Genomic DNA, 13,122 nt, shown 5'->3' on the forward strand with positions numbered 1-13,122 from the left:
AACACCATGTTAACAAAACTGAGCAACAGAGCCAGTGAGAAATGGCTGGCGTGTGCAGTTATTTGATGGCGATGTAATTTTTGGAATACATCAATGTAAGGATTAATTTTGAAAGCATTTTAATTAAAAATAATTTAAAATAAATATATGAATCAGGAGGTGGAAGCCAACAACGAAATCCTGCCAATTACATATTTAATGTTTATTTTTAATGGTTGTATTCAGCAAGTAAATGTAACCCTGGCAGCAATGAAGATAGAAGAATGTTCAAGGATTGAGTTACATGGAGTAAAAAACAAATTATTGGAGTAACGGGTTTGGCAGCACCTGTGATTGGAAATGGATAGATGACATATTGCATCTTTAGACTGATGTGCAGAGGCAGAATTCCTAGCAGAAAGAGGAGAGGGGGAGGGTGGCCCAAGTGAAAGATGGAACCAGGTACAGAATCAGGTATTGATTGGAAGATGAATAACGATAAAAATTGACATCATAATACAAATAGAAATCCCTGCCATCAGTCACGTTCTATCCATTTCACACCATGAAAACACACTAATGCACAAAAACCTGTATTCAATCAAATAAAGACACAGGGTGCTGGAGTAACTCAATGGGTCAGATAGCATATCTGGAGAACAGGGATAGGTAACGTTTCGGGTTGGGACCCTTCTGCCAATTGATTACAGTAGGGGGGAAGAATGCTCAGAGGAGCAGGGTAAAGCCTGGCGAGTGATAGGAGGATAAAAGTAAGGGGGAGTTTTGATAGGCTGATGCCAGTTGGGCAAAGGCCAGTTATAACAAGACAAAAGGTGTGTTAAGGGTTGAAGAAGTGCGAATTGTGAAGCCAGAGGAGAGAATATATAAGGGGAGAAATAGATGTGAGCCCACGTAGGGCACAGGGAAGAGGGGGTTGGGAGGTAATATGTGGGGAGAGGGGGGAGGGGGGGGGCAGGAGGAAGGGAAAATAAAGAAAAGGCTGGGTTGTTTGTAGATTTGTATCCAAAATAGGATAATTCACTGATCATACCGTTACGTTTATATACGTTTATTGCCACGTGTACTGAGGTACAGTGAAAAGCTTTTGCTTGCATGCTATTCAGTCAGAGGAAAGGCCCTACATGATTACAATCGAGCCATCCACAGTGTGTAGTTTCAGGATAAAGGGAATCACATATGGTGCAAGATAAAGTCCCGTAAAGTCAGATTAAAGATAGTCCAAGAGTCTCCAATGAAGTAGATGGTAGCTAGTTGCTGATAGGATGGTTCAGTTGCCTGATAACAGCTTGGAAGAAACTGTCCTTGAATCTGGGGCACGTCCTTGATTATACTGGTGGCCCTGTCGAGGCAGCGTGAAGTGTAGATGGAGTCAATGGAAGAGAGGTTGTGTGATGGTTTGGGCTGCATTGGAATCAAACTTGATGTTAATCCTTTACATCAGCAAGACAAGTTTAGACTGGACGACCGTTGTGCCAAACACTAGCATTCTGTCCACCATGGCCTGCTGGAGCTCTCAACTTCTAATCATTTTAACCCCCATCTGATTTCCATATTGACTCTTCTGTCCTTGGCCTTCCGTAAGGTCTGAATGACAATAAAGGTAATTCTAATTCTAATCCATTATTGCCAGAGAGAGGCCACACACAAAATGGAAGAACAGCACCTTATATTCCCATTGGGTAGCTTACAACCCAACGGCATGAACATGTCAGTCTGAGGAAGGGTTCCCATTCCTTCTCTCCAGAGATGCTGCTTGTTCCGCTGTGTTACTCCAGCATTTTGTGATTTAAATCAGCATCTGCAGTTCTTTCCTAAACAGGCATGAACATTTAATTCTCCAATTCCAGGTTAAATGCCCCAACGTTCCTTCTCTTTGCACCTTTTCCAAGGTTGCGTCTGCGCCCGGGTGGTTTTAGAAAGGGACTACGTGCCCTCCACGGGTGCTCTGGGGGATTGCCGAGACCGCTGGGCACTGCGGGGGGTGGGGGGGAATGTATCCTCAATAAGGATGGGGAAATAGTTATTTAATATTTAAGAATATTTGTTTATTTTGTATTTATGGTGGTGGGTTTGTTTGTATTTTTGTAAATATTTGATTAAAATTATTTTGGGTTAAAAAAATTCCTTCACTTTCATTGCACCGACCCCCACCCCACCATCTTCCACAACTGCCGTCATCCTGCCCCTTTCTCTTTCTGCATACACTTCCCATCCCCTAGTCCCATGTTTCCCTTTTATTCCCCCTCTTTCCTCACCCCCTGACCCCTTCCACCCATTTCCATTGCGTCACTTTTCACACATTTCTTTCCTTATTTGTTACCCTCTTGTCTCATTTTCACCTCGCACCAGTGTCACTTACTCCACCCGTCGGCCAACCACACCTACTCCTCCCACACCCCCCATGCCTGCACCTGTATTCATCTACCAAGGTCTACTTCACCCCCATCTCTCTATTCCACGTTTGTCCTGCCCCAACCTACTCCATTATTCTAAAGAACCTGAAACATTGTCTATCCAACCCCTTCCCATATGTGGCCTGACCCGTTGAGTTGCTCTAATATTTTATTTTTTATTGTACATAATGTACTAGATTAGGTATAAATTCAAAATGGAATCCAGTTCCAAGGAAAATAAAGAGAGCAATGTTTGCATTGTTTTGTAATCATACTTAGTGAAATTGGGGTGGTGTTCCTCTACCAGAGATAAAATTTCATTCCAGATTTACTGATATTTTTTAAATTTTTAAATGGTAAACAAAATATTGAAGAATGAATCATTCCAGCCAAATACACAAGAAAGTCTAGCTGGCAGTCGTAACAGCTTAGCTCTGATGGAACAATTAAATTATCAGTATTCATTCACTCGGGAATTTCTAGAAAACCCACAAGATTTTTGTCTCTTAATTACAAATGAAGGCATATTTAAATTACAGTATTAGAGGATTCTTTTCTCCAGTGGTATCTTTTGATTGTAAGTAGCTGTCACAAGCTGAACTGGATAACAGGAAAGGTATTTCAGATTTTATCAGATTTATCTCTTAATATTACCAACTAAGCATACCGACGAACTAGAATAGATTGAGCAATCACAAAGAAGCCAAAACAATTAGCATGCAAAAAGTACAACATTGTAAAGCCTGTTGAAAAATTATCATTGTGTAACTCATGGATAAAAGCAAGGTACTAGATGATGTGCCTAATTTTACAACGCATATGTCAAATGTACAAGGTGCATTATTATGTTTTACATGAGAACATTAATTTCAATTATCAAATTCATCATTGTGAATGATGAATTCTTCCTTCCCCTATCACTCCTTTCCCTCCCCCTTCTCAGTTCTCCCACAGTCCTATTGTCTCTTCCTACTTCTTTTCTCCCCCCCCCCCCGACATCAGTCTGAAGAAGGATCTCGACCCGAAATGTCGCCTTTTCCTTCTCTCCATAGATGCTGCCTCACCCGCTGAGTTTCTCCAGCATATTTTGTCTAACTTAATCATTGTGATAAACTATTGCAGCAACTATGTGAAGAAAAAAAAGAGCAGAAAGCAAAAGGGAGAGTATAGGTACAGGAAAAGCTGAGATACCAGGAACTGCAGATGCTTGAATTTTGAGTAAGACACAAAGCCCTGGAATAATTTAGCAGGTGTAAGTGCTGGCATAGATGAGGTTCCTCATTCCCTCCCACCCCCACCATCCACCACAATCAGTCTGAAGAAAGGTCGCAATCCGAAAAGTTGCCTATCCATTCCCTCCACATTCCTAACCTGCCAGACCTGTTGAGTTACTCCACCACTTTGTGTTTTACAGGAAAAGAGGAATTGTTTATTATCGCCAACCAATCTAATGAATGCGCACCTAAAGGGCTGCACTGAGGAGAATGTTGCTTCTTCACAACTTGCCTCTTAATGTTAGCGGTCAGCTCCCCGTGTACACTTTGGCCGGGGTGAGGAGAGCAAGGCACAATAATGGAGAAGGTGTGATGGTTTGCACTCTCATAGCTGCTGTAAATGTAAACGGAAGCGGCACTCATAGCTCAGTGATGCACAGTGAAGGCCAAAGAGATTTCATGAGGTAATGAGAAATACTTTTTTTAAATGACTCCAACAACGCAAACAAAGATTTAGAGAACTAAGCCAATGTAGCAGTTTTTTAATTAAACTTCTCTTGAATTCCCGTGGAACTAATAAATAAATGAAGAATTTTAACATTTATTGCAGGCATGTGTATATCCGAATATTTTTGTGTTTACTATAGATTATTTGGATTTCGGATAAACATTATGCATTGCAGTGAATTGAAGGACTGAAGGAAGGTGGCACAAAACTGGGTCACCATTTAACATTCTATCCCTGATACACTTTGGACTTGAATCTGCCCCAATATACAGCAAACACAGAAGGGTAGATAACTCCTTTCCCCACTGCTCTTATACCCCTCCCCCCACTCGATCACTCACTGCCATAGTCCCACCTCTCTATTCTATCCATCCTGATGCTATCACCACACAGAGATTTACCTGCATTTTTCCTTTATTGTTTAATAATTTTAGTTAACAAAAATCTTAACACTGTTAGAATGAAGTGTAACAATTCACCTTGCATTAATCGCTACTTGCAGAAATAAATCACTGTTACCTTCCAGGGGATTCTGGAAACCAGGTATTCATTTTAGTTTAAGAGTTCAGAAAGATGCTGATATTCAAGTTAAAATCCGTGGAATTTATGGGCAAATGAAAACTCAGAACATAACTTCAGAAACTCATTGAGCCAATAGACAATTAATAGCTTTTCTTTTCCTGAATATTAAAATCAACATTGCCACTACCAACTATTATTGAACAATTGTTAATTCTGCCTGTTTTACAAAATTCTACAGATGTTGGTGCAAAGTTATGTGGATCATTGGGGCATAACATTTTACGGCAGACCAGCCTGTCTGTCCATGCTAACCAGATTTGAGCCATGTAGGTTATTTTTGCTCTCATCACTCTGTTCATAGCCTTGTGGGCTATGATCTTTCAATGATTATCCAAATTTCAGATTAAATATGATGAGCCAATCCATTCCCACTATTCTTTCAGCCACTAAATGCCAGAGACCCATTATAATTTGGTTGAAATTATTTGTCAACTCCCTTCCTGTCTTTCTGCTAATTACGGTAACTTAAATCTAATTCCATTATTTATAAGCTCTTTTGCCAAGGTAAATAAATCCTTCCTTTTTGCCCCCTCTTGGCCCATCATTATCTTCTGCACCTCCAAAAATGCCATCTCATTCTATTTAGTTTCCAAAGAAGTCAAGTCCATGTGTTTCGGCCTTGTAACTATAAATTCTATTTAGTTCCAAAGAAGTCAAGTTCATGTGTTTCGTCCTTGTAACTATAAATCTCCAGCTTCGACAACACGCAAGTAAAATTAAATGTTGCTCAACTCTGACATTTTGCTTTATTTGCACCTGATTGCAGCATCTGCAGTCTTTTGTGACTCCAATCTTACAAATATTACCATTCCTGTATTTGGGTACTTTCACATATTTTCTGTAATGGGATTAACTGAACTATGCATAATATTTTAGGTCAGGCCTAACTGGAGTTTGATACAGTTCAATAATATTTCCTTTACTCTCATATCCTACAGTACAGGTGATAAAGCTTAGATTCCTTCTTAACCACCTGATCTACGTCCTGCTACCTTCAGGGATCAGTGGGGATGCACTCCTAGATACCTCTGTTCTTTAACATCTTACTATTGACCATGCTTGTTTCATCAGCTGGACATTGAGTATAAGAGTCAGGAAGTCATGTTTGAAGTTTTATGGGACCATGGTTAAACTGCATTTGGAGTATTTTTCAGTTCTGGTTTCCCTACTACGGGGAAGGAAGTGGAGGCTTTGGCGAGGGTGCAGAAGAGGTTTACCAAATGCTGATCTCATACTTTTTATCCTTTCACCTCTGACTTTTGTCCAACCATCTGAAATTAATAAAGCCCCTTCGCACCCGTGTCCACTTATCACTGGCCACGCTTTGCCCCACCCCAGCATTCTCCCCCCACTACAATCAGTGTGAAGCAGGGTGAAGGGTTTCGGCCCGAAACGTTGCCTATTTCCTTCGCTCCATAGATGCTGCTGCACCCGCTGAGTTTCTCCAGCACTTTTGTCTACCTTTGATTTTCCAGCATCTGCAGTTCCTTCTTAAACACTCCGGACTGGGAATGTTGCCTATCCATGTTCCCCAGCGATATTGCCTGACCCACTGATGTACTCCAAGACGTTGTGTCTTTTTTGGTAAACCAGCATCTGCAGTTTCTTGTGTCTACATTTTACCAGGATACTGCCTGGCTTAAAGATTGAAAAGACTAGGCTAAAGATTTAAAAGACTAGGCTTGTATTCACTGGAGTTTAGAAGGATGAGGGGGAATCTTATAGAAACATATACAATTATAAAAGGACTGGACAAGCCAGATGCAGGAATAAATGTTCCCAATGTTGGGCGAGTCCAGAACCAGGGGCCACAGTCTTAGAATAAAGGGAAGGTCATTTAAGACTGAGGTGAGAAAAAACGTTTTCACCCAAAGAGTTGTGAATTTATGGAATTCCCTGCCACAGAGGGCAGTGGAGGCCAAGTCACTGGATGGATTTAAGAGAGAGTTAGATAGAGCTTCAGGGGCTAGTGCAGTCAAGGGATATGGGGAGAAGGCAGGCACGGGTTATTGATAGGGGATGATCAGCCGTGATCACAATGAATGGCGGTGCTGGCTCGAAGGGCCGAATGGCCTCCTCCTGCACCTATTTTCTATGTTTCTATGAGTGGGTGTTAACTATAAGCAGAGGTAGGACAAACTTCCATGAATTTCCTTGGCTCATTTGCCCTCCCTTCCCCCAAAAGAAATACTGAATAGGACACTGGTCAGAATGCTTATATGGATCACAGTATTGTGAACAGTTTTGAGCCCCATATCTGAGGATGGATGTGCTGATGTTGGAGAGGGTCCAACAGAGATTTATAAGAATGATCCTGGGGATAATTGGATTAATACATGATGAGCATTTGATGGCACTGGGCCTGTAGTTAAGGGGGGATCTCATTGAAACCTACCGAATAATGAAAGGCCTTGATAAAATGAAGGTGGAGAAGACGTTTCCAGTAATGGGAGAGTTTAATACCCAGAGGGCACAGCCTAAGAATAAAAAGACGCACCTTTTGAAAGGAGATGAAGTGGAATTTCTTAGCCATAGGCTGTGGAGGCTGTCATTGGGTATTTTATAGCCAAGATTGATAGAACCATAATGGTTCTATCAATAATGATTGAATCTGAATCTGAATCTGTTATGGGGAGAAGGCAGCTGAATGAGGTTGAGAGGGAAAGATTGCCAAGACTGGGGCAATTGTACTGGTGTACAATTTTGGTCGCCTAATGGTGTATAATTTTGGTCGCCTAATTATAGGAAGGATGTCAACAAAATAGAGAGAGTACAGAGGAAATTTACTAGAATGTTGCCTGGGTTTCAGCAACTAAGTTACAGAGAAAGGTTGAACAAGTTAGGTCTTTATTCTTTGGAGCGCAGAAGGTTAAGGGGCGACTTGCTAGAGGTTTTTAAAATGATGAGAGGGATAGACAGAGTTGACGTGGATAAGCTTTTCCCACTGAGAGTAGGGAAGATTCAAAGAGGACATGACTTGAGAATTAAGGAACAGAAGTTTAGGGGTAACATGAGGGGGAACTTATTTACTCAGAGAGTGGTAGCTGTGTGGAATGAGCTTCCAGTGGAGGTGGTGGAGGCAGGTTCGATTTTATCATTTAAAAATAAATTGGATAGTTATATGGACGGGAAAGGAATGGAGGGTTATGGTCTGAGTGCAGGTAGATGGGACTAGGGGAGAATACGTGTTCGGCACGGACTAGAAGGGCCGAGATGGCCTGTTTCCGTGCTGTAACTGTTATATGGTTAAAGGGTAATGGTTGAAAGGTGGAGCAGATTCAATGGGTTGAATGGCCTAATTCTGCTCCTAAACTAAACTAAACCAAAGTGTTCTCTGATGTTAAGCACTTGTTATCAGCCCGAATCTCTCCTTTTTTGCCTTATTCCACTCTTTATGTTCCTGTGACATAAGAAAAATTACCATAATGCTCTGTAATTCAATGCATGAAATAATAAAGCATAATTCCAGGGCTAACATTTTCTATGACAAATTATAATTCTACTTCCATATCAGGTCCGGGATTAAAATTAGGCCACTTAGCAGGGTAAAGATCAGCAATTATGCTTCTCGATTAAAGATTAGCACTGAATCACATGCTGTGTGTACTACGGTGGGTGGGTTGTCTCCGGGTGCTCCGCTTTCCTCCCACATTCCATATACGTGCAGGTTTGTAGGTTAATTGTCTTCTTTAAATTGTGCCTAATGTGTAGGATACAAATAGTGCACAGGTGATCGCAGGTCGGCATGGACTCAGTGGGCCGAATGTCCACTTTTGATGCTGTATCTCTAAACTTTATTCAAAAGGGGTAGCAAGTCCTAAGAATTCACCAAGTAAAGAAGCTTCTCCAGAATGCTATATTGGATTTATCAGTAACTATTTTATAAACGTTATTCCCTTATCATGTATCTGTACACTGTGAATGGCTCGATTGTAATCATCTATTGTCTTTCCGCTGACTGGTTGGCACACAACAAAAGCTTTTCACTGTACCTCGGTACACCTGACAATAAACTAAAACTGAATTTGATCTCAGCTCCACCACATCTGAAAACATGCATCCATCCTCTCAAAACTTAACGGCCGCCCCTCAGCTTTTTCTTTCTCTGAGTTCTTACTTCTATCTTCTTCTTCTTATCGAGTCCACACACGAGATTAGAAGTTGTTCAGCCAGAGCTGAACACACTTCTCGGCATCTGCATACAACGGTGTCTGTCTTGTAGCTTCCTGGGCTTCACGTGCTTGGTGGTGGAAAGATTGGTGGAAACAGGGCCGCGGCGTGAACGCTCTTTCCTTGACTTCTATCTTAAAATTGTAAATCTTAATTCCACTGTCATCACTGCATTTATATTTGCTTTTTCTAACATGATGATCCAACCTGTGGTGCGCTGCTATATGTGGGCGAGGCAAAAGCAAAAGAGATTAAGATTGATCTATCAAATAACAAGTTTATTATAATGATTCTTAATTTAATTTGACTATTAAGGGATCTCATTTCACTCATAGGACTTCTATTTATTCTGAGTGTTAAAGCTATTGCACACACTAATTGTGTGTTAAGGTGTAGTAATTTTGTTAGCATTAATCGAGTGGGCACTAACCTTTGCCCACACTTCCAAAAGTGCTCCTGAGAGTAATCATACGTTATCACACTGATTTAATGCTAATATTTTTTTAGCTTGTTAAGCAGCAATTAAAATAAATCCATAATCTTACTCAGAGTTTATATGATTCACATTGGGATCATACAATGGATGGCAGGGTAAACATATTCCGGGACATAGACAAAATCAAGGAGTGTGCAAGGGTAGAAGCCTGTGGGACATACACTTTTTAGTAAGATTTTTAACAATGTTTTCTTTTTAACATTTTTTACCGATTTAGAATTTTACAAATGCAATCATTAAAGTTCAGAATTGTTGCCCTCCATAAATACTTACACCAACTTCCCTGTCACATTCTGGGGCATACACTCACCCAACATGACCGACCAGGAAGCTGAAGGGGGTAGGGTTGGGAAGGTGATACTGATGATTAAACTGTATTCCTTGGAGCACAGGAGGCTGAGGGGTGATCGTGTACAAGTGCATGCGGGGAACAGATTGGGTGCAACTTCTTCAAACACTGGGCAGTGGGTATATGGAACGAGCTGCTAGAGGAAGTAGTTGGGGCAGGTACAATAACAACATTTAGAAACATAGAAACATAAAAATTAGGTGCAGGAGTAGGCCATTCGGCCCTTCGAGCCTGCACCGCCATTCAATATGATCATGGCTGATCATCCAACTCAGTATCCCGTACCTGCCTTCTCTCCATACCCCCTGATCCCCTTAGCCACAAGGGCCATATCTAACTCCCTCTTAAATATAGCCAATGAACTGGCCTCAACTACCCTCTGTGGCAGAGAGTTCCAGAGATTCACCACTCTCTGTGTGAAAAAAAGTTCTTCTCATCTCGGTTTTAAAGGATTTCCCCCTTATCCTTAAGCTGTGACCCCTTGTCCTGGACTTCCCCAACATCGGGAGCAATCTTCCTGCATCTAGCCTGTCCAACCACTTAAGAATTTTGTAAGTTTCTATAAGATCCACTCTCAATCTCCTAAATTCTAGAGAATATAAAACCGTCTATCCAGTCTTTCTTCATAAGACAGTCCTGACATCCCAGGAATCAGTCTGGTGAACCTTCTCTGCACTCCCTCTATGGCAATAATGTCCTTCCTCAGATTTGGAGACCAAAACTGTACGCAATACTCCAGGTGTGGTCTCACCAAGACCCTGTACAATTGCAGTAGAACCTCCCTGCTCCTATACTCAAATCCTTTTGCTATGAAAACTAACATACCATTCGCTTTCTTCACTGCCTGCTGCACCTGCATGCCTACTTTCAATGACTGGTGTGTCATGACACCCAGGTCTCGCTGCATCTCCCCTTTTCCTAGTCGGCCACCATTTAGATAATAGTCTGCTTTCCCGTTTTTTTGCCACCAAAATGGATAACCTCACATTTATCCACATTATACTGCATCTGCCAAACATTTGCCCACTCACCCAGCCTATCCAAGTCACCTTGCAGTCTCCTAGCATCCTCCTCACAGCTAACACTGCCCCCCAGCTTAGTGTCATCCGCAAACTTGGAGATATTGCCTTCAATTCCCTCATCCAGATCATTAATATATATTGTAAATAGCTGGGGTCCCAGCACTGAGCCTTGCGGTACCCCACTAGTCACTGCCTGCCATTGCGAAAAGGACCCGTTTACTCCTACTCTTTGCTTCCTGTTTGCCAGCCAGTTCTCTATCCACATCAATACTGAACCCCCAATGCCATGTGCTTTAAGTTTGTATACTAACTCTTATGTGGGACCTTGTCGAAAGCCTTCTGGAAGTCCACATACACCGCATCCACTGGTTCTCCCCTATCCACGCTACTAGTGACATCTGGACAAGTGCATGGATAAGAAAGGTTTAGAGGGATATGAGTTAAACGCAGGGAATGAGACTAGTTTGAATAGGGAATCTTGGTCGGTAGGAGTGGTTGGGCCAAAGTATCTGTTTCTGTGCTGTATAACTAAGTTTCTAAATTCGGCATGTTTTCTGCGACTCTTACAAACCTCCTCAGTTGAATGATAAAAAGCAACCATTTGGGATAATGGGAAGATGTGACTGGTGGTGGTATTACATTGGAGGTGACGGACATGTCAGAGAGTGATTTTAGATACAAAATGCTGGAGTAACTCAGCGGGACAGGCAGCATCTCTGGAGAGAAGGAGTGGGTGACGTTTCGGGTCGGGACCCTTCTTCAGAGAGTGACGTTGGATGTGAAGCTGCATTGGCGACACCAAGCATAGACTCAGCAACAGCTACATCCATCTTGCAACCATTTTGAGCACACCAGAAATACTCAGCAGGTTGGTTAGCACGTGTACTGTGAGGAGCAGAGTTAAGGGGCTGTCCCACTTGGGCGACCTAATCTGCGAGTTTAGAAGAGTGTTTACGACCTTCAAACTCGCAGCATGGTCGACACGTGGTCCTAGGAGGTCCTATGAGGTCTCTGGAACTCTCCTTCATACTCGAGGGAAGTCAGCTAGGTCGCGGGACAAAATGTCAGCATGTTGAAAAAATTTTCTGCGAGTAAAAGTTGGTCGGCATGGCTCTTTTTAACTCATAGTGCAGTGGAGTTCTATGTTCGCTCTTCTGGGTGAGATGCTAACTGCATTTCATTGTCTCTGTATTGTACACTGCACAATGACAATAAAGATTGAATCTGAATCTGAATCTGAATGGGGTCACTATTTAGTTACAGGCAGTCGAGGGCAGCCGTAGGCAATCTCCTTCGCTGACCGGGCATTCTGATTGGTCATTGGTGTTTTCAGGACCAAGGAAGACCTACCAGTAGGTAAAATGCCCGCTAAACTTTATTATACTTCTTAAGTGTCTCCACTCCTTTTCCCCCCCTTCTCCCCCATTCTCTCCCCTTCTCCCCCCTTCTCCTCCCCTTCTTATTTTTTTCTTTTCCATGGATAATATTCAGCAAAAATGCATAATATATCAAATCAAAAACACATTCAGAGGTTACAATACATCAAGCAAACATTATAATACAATGATGCAGTCATTATTTACAGTGCTCTCGACCCCACGCAGTGACCAGCGTTCACGGAAGGCCTCCAGAGTCCCCGTGGGACACCGCATGTTCCCTCTCTAGGGACACGAGAGCATGGACGTAGGCCCGGAAGAGGGGCAGGCAGTCGACTTTGGCATGACCATCGACTGCCTGCTGCCTGGACCCGCGAATGACCATCTTGGCCAGGCCCAGGAGCAAACCGACCATATCGGCTCTCTCCCACTCCCTGCCTTGTGTCCAAACACCAGGATAAAATGTAACCAAAACTTGAGGAACAACCCCTTCAGATATTGGTAAAGGGGCAGCAACCTCTCACACTCCATATACACGTGGAACACGGTCTCTTCCTCGCTGCAGAAAATACAGACGACCGGCAAGCCCGTGAACCGACTCAAAGGTTTATTGCACGCCACTGCTCTGCAACACTCTCTACCCCAGGTTCCAAATGTAAAGGGGGATGACTCCCTTGTAGAGAGCCCTCCACTGGGGACCACCCCCGCCTTCAGGTAGTAACACGGACCGCCAAGGTGTATCCAGACGGAAGACGAAGGCAAGGAGGTGCAGAATGTGCAGGAGCATTTTGTACAGTATGTGTCTCTTCGCATCACGAAACGGCACGTTGGGCATCTTGGAAAGGCGGCACAAGTTGTGTGGAGCCTAGGCCCGAATAGTAAATCCGACGGAGTGGGGGTAAGCTCAGTCAGTACCACTCTAAGCACACGCCTCTCCTAGACACCCCCCATGACAGAGCGAGGACCGGCCATCCCCGCAGCCACAACACCTCCCTCCCTGTGTGGAGCACCA

This window comes from Leucoraja erinacea, chromosome 2, assembly GCF_028641065.1.
Source record: "Leucoraja erinacea ecotype New England chromosome 2, Leri_hhj_1, whole genome shotgun sequence".
NCBI classification, from domain to species: Eukaryota; Metazoa; Chordata; class Chondrichthyes; order Rajiformes; family Rajidae; genus Leucoraja; species Leucoraja erinaceus.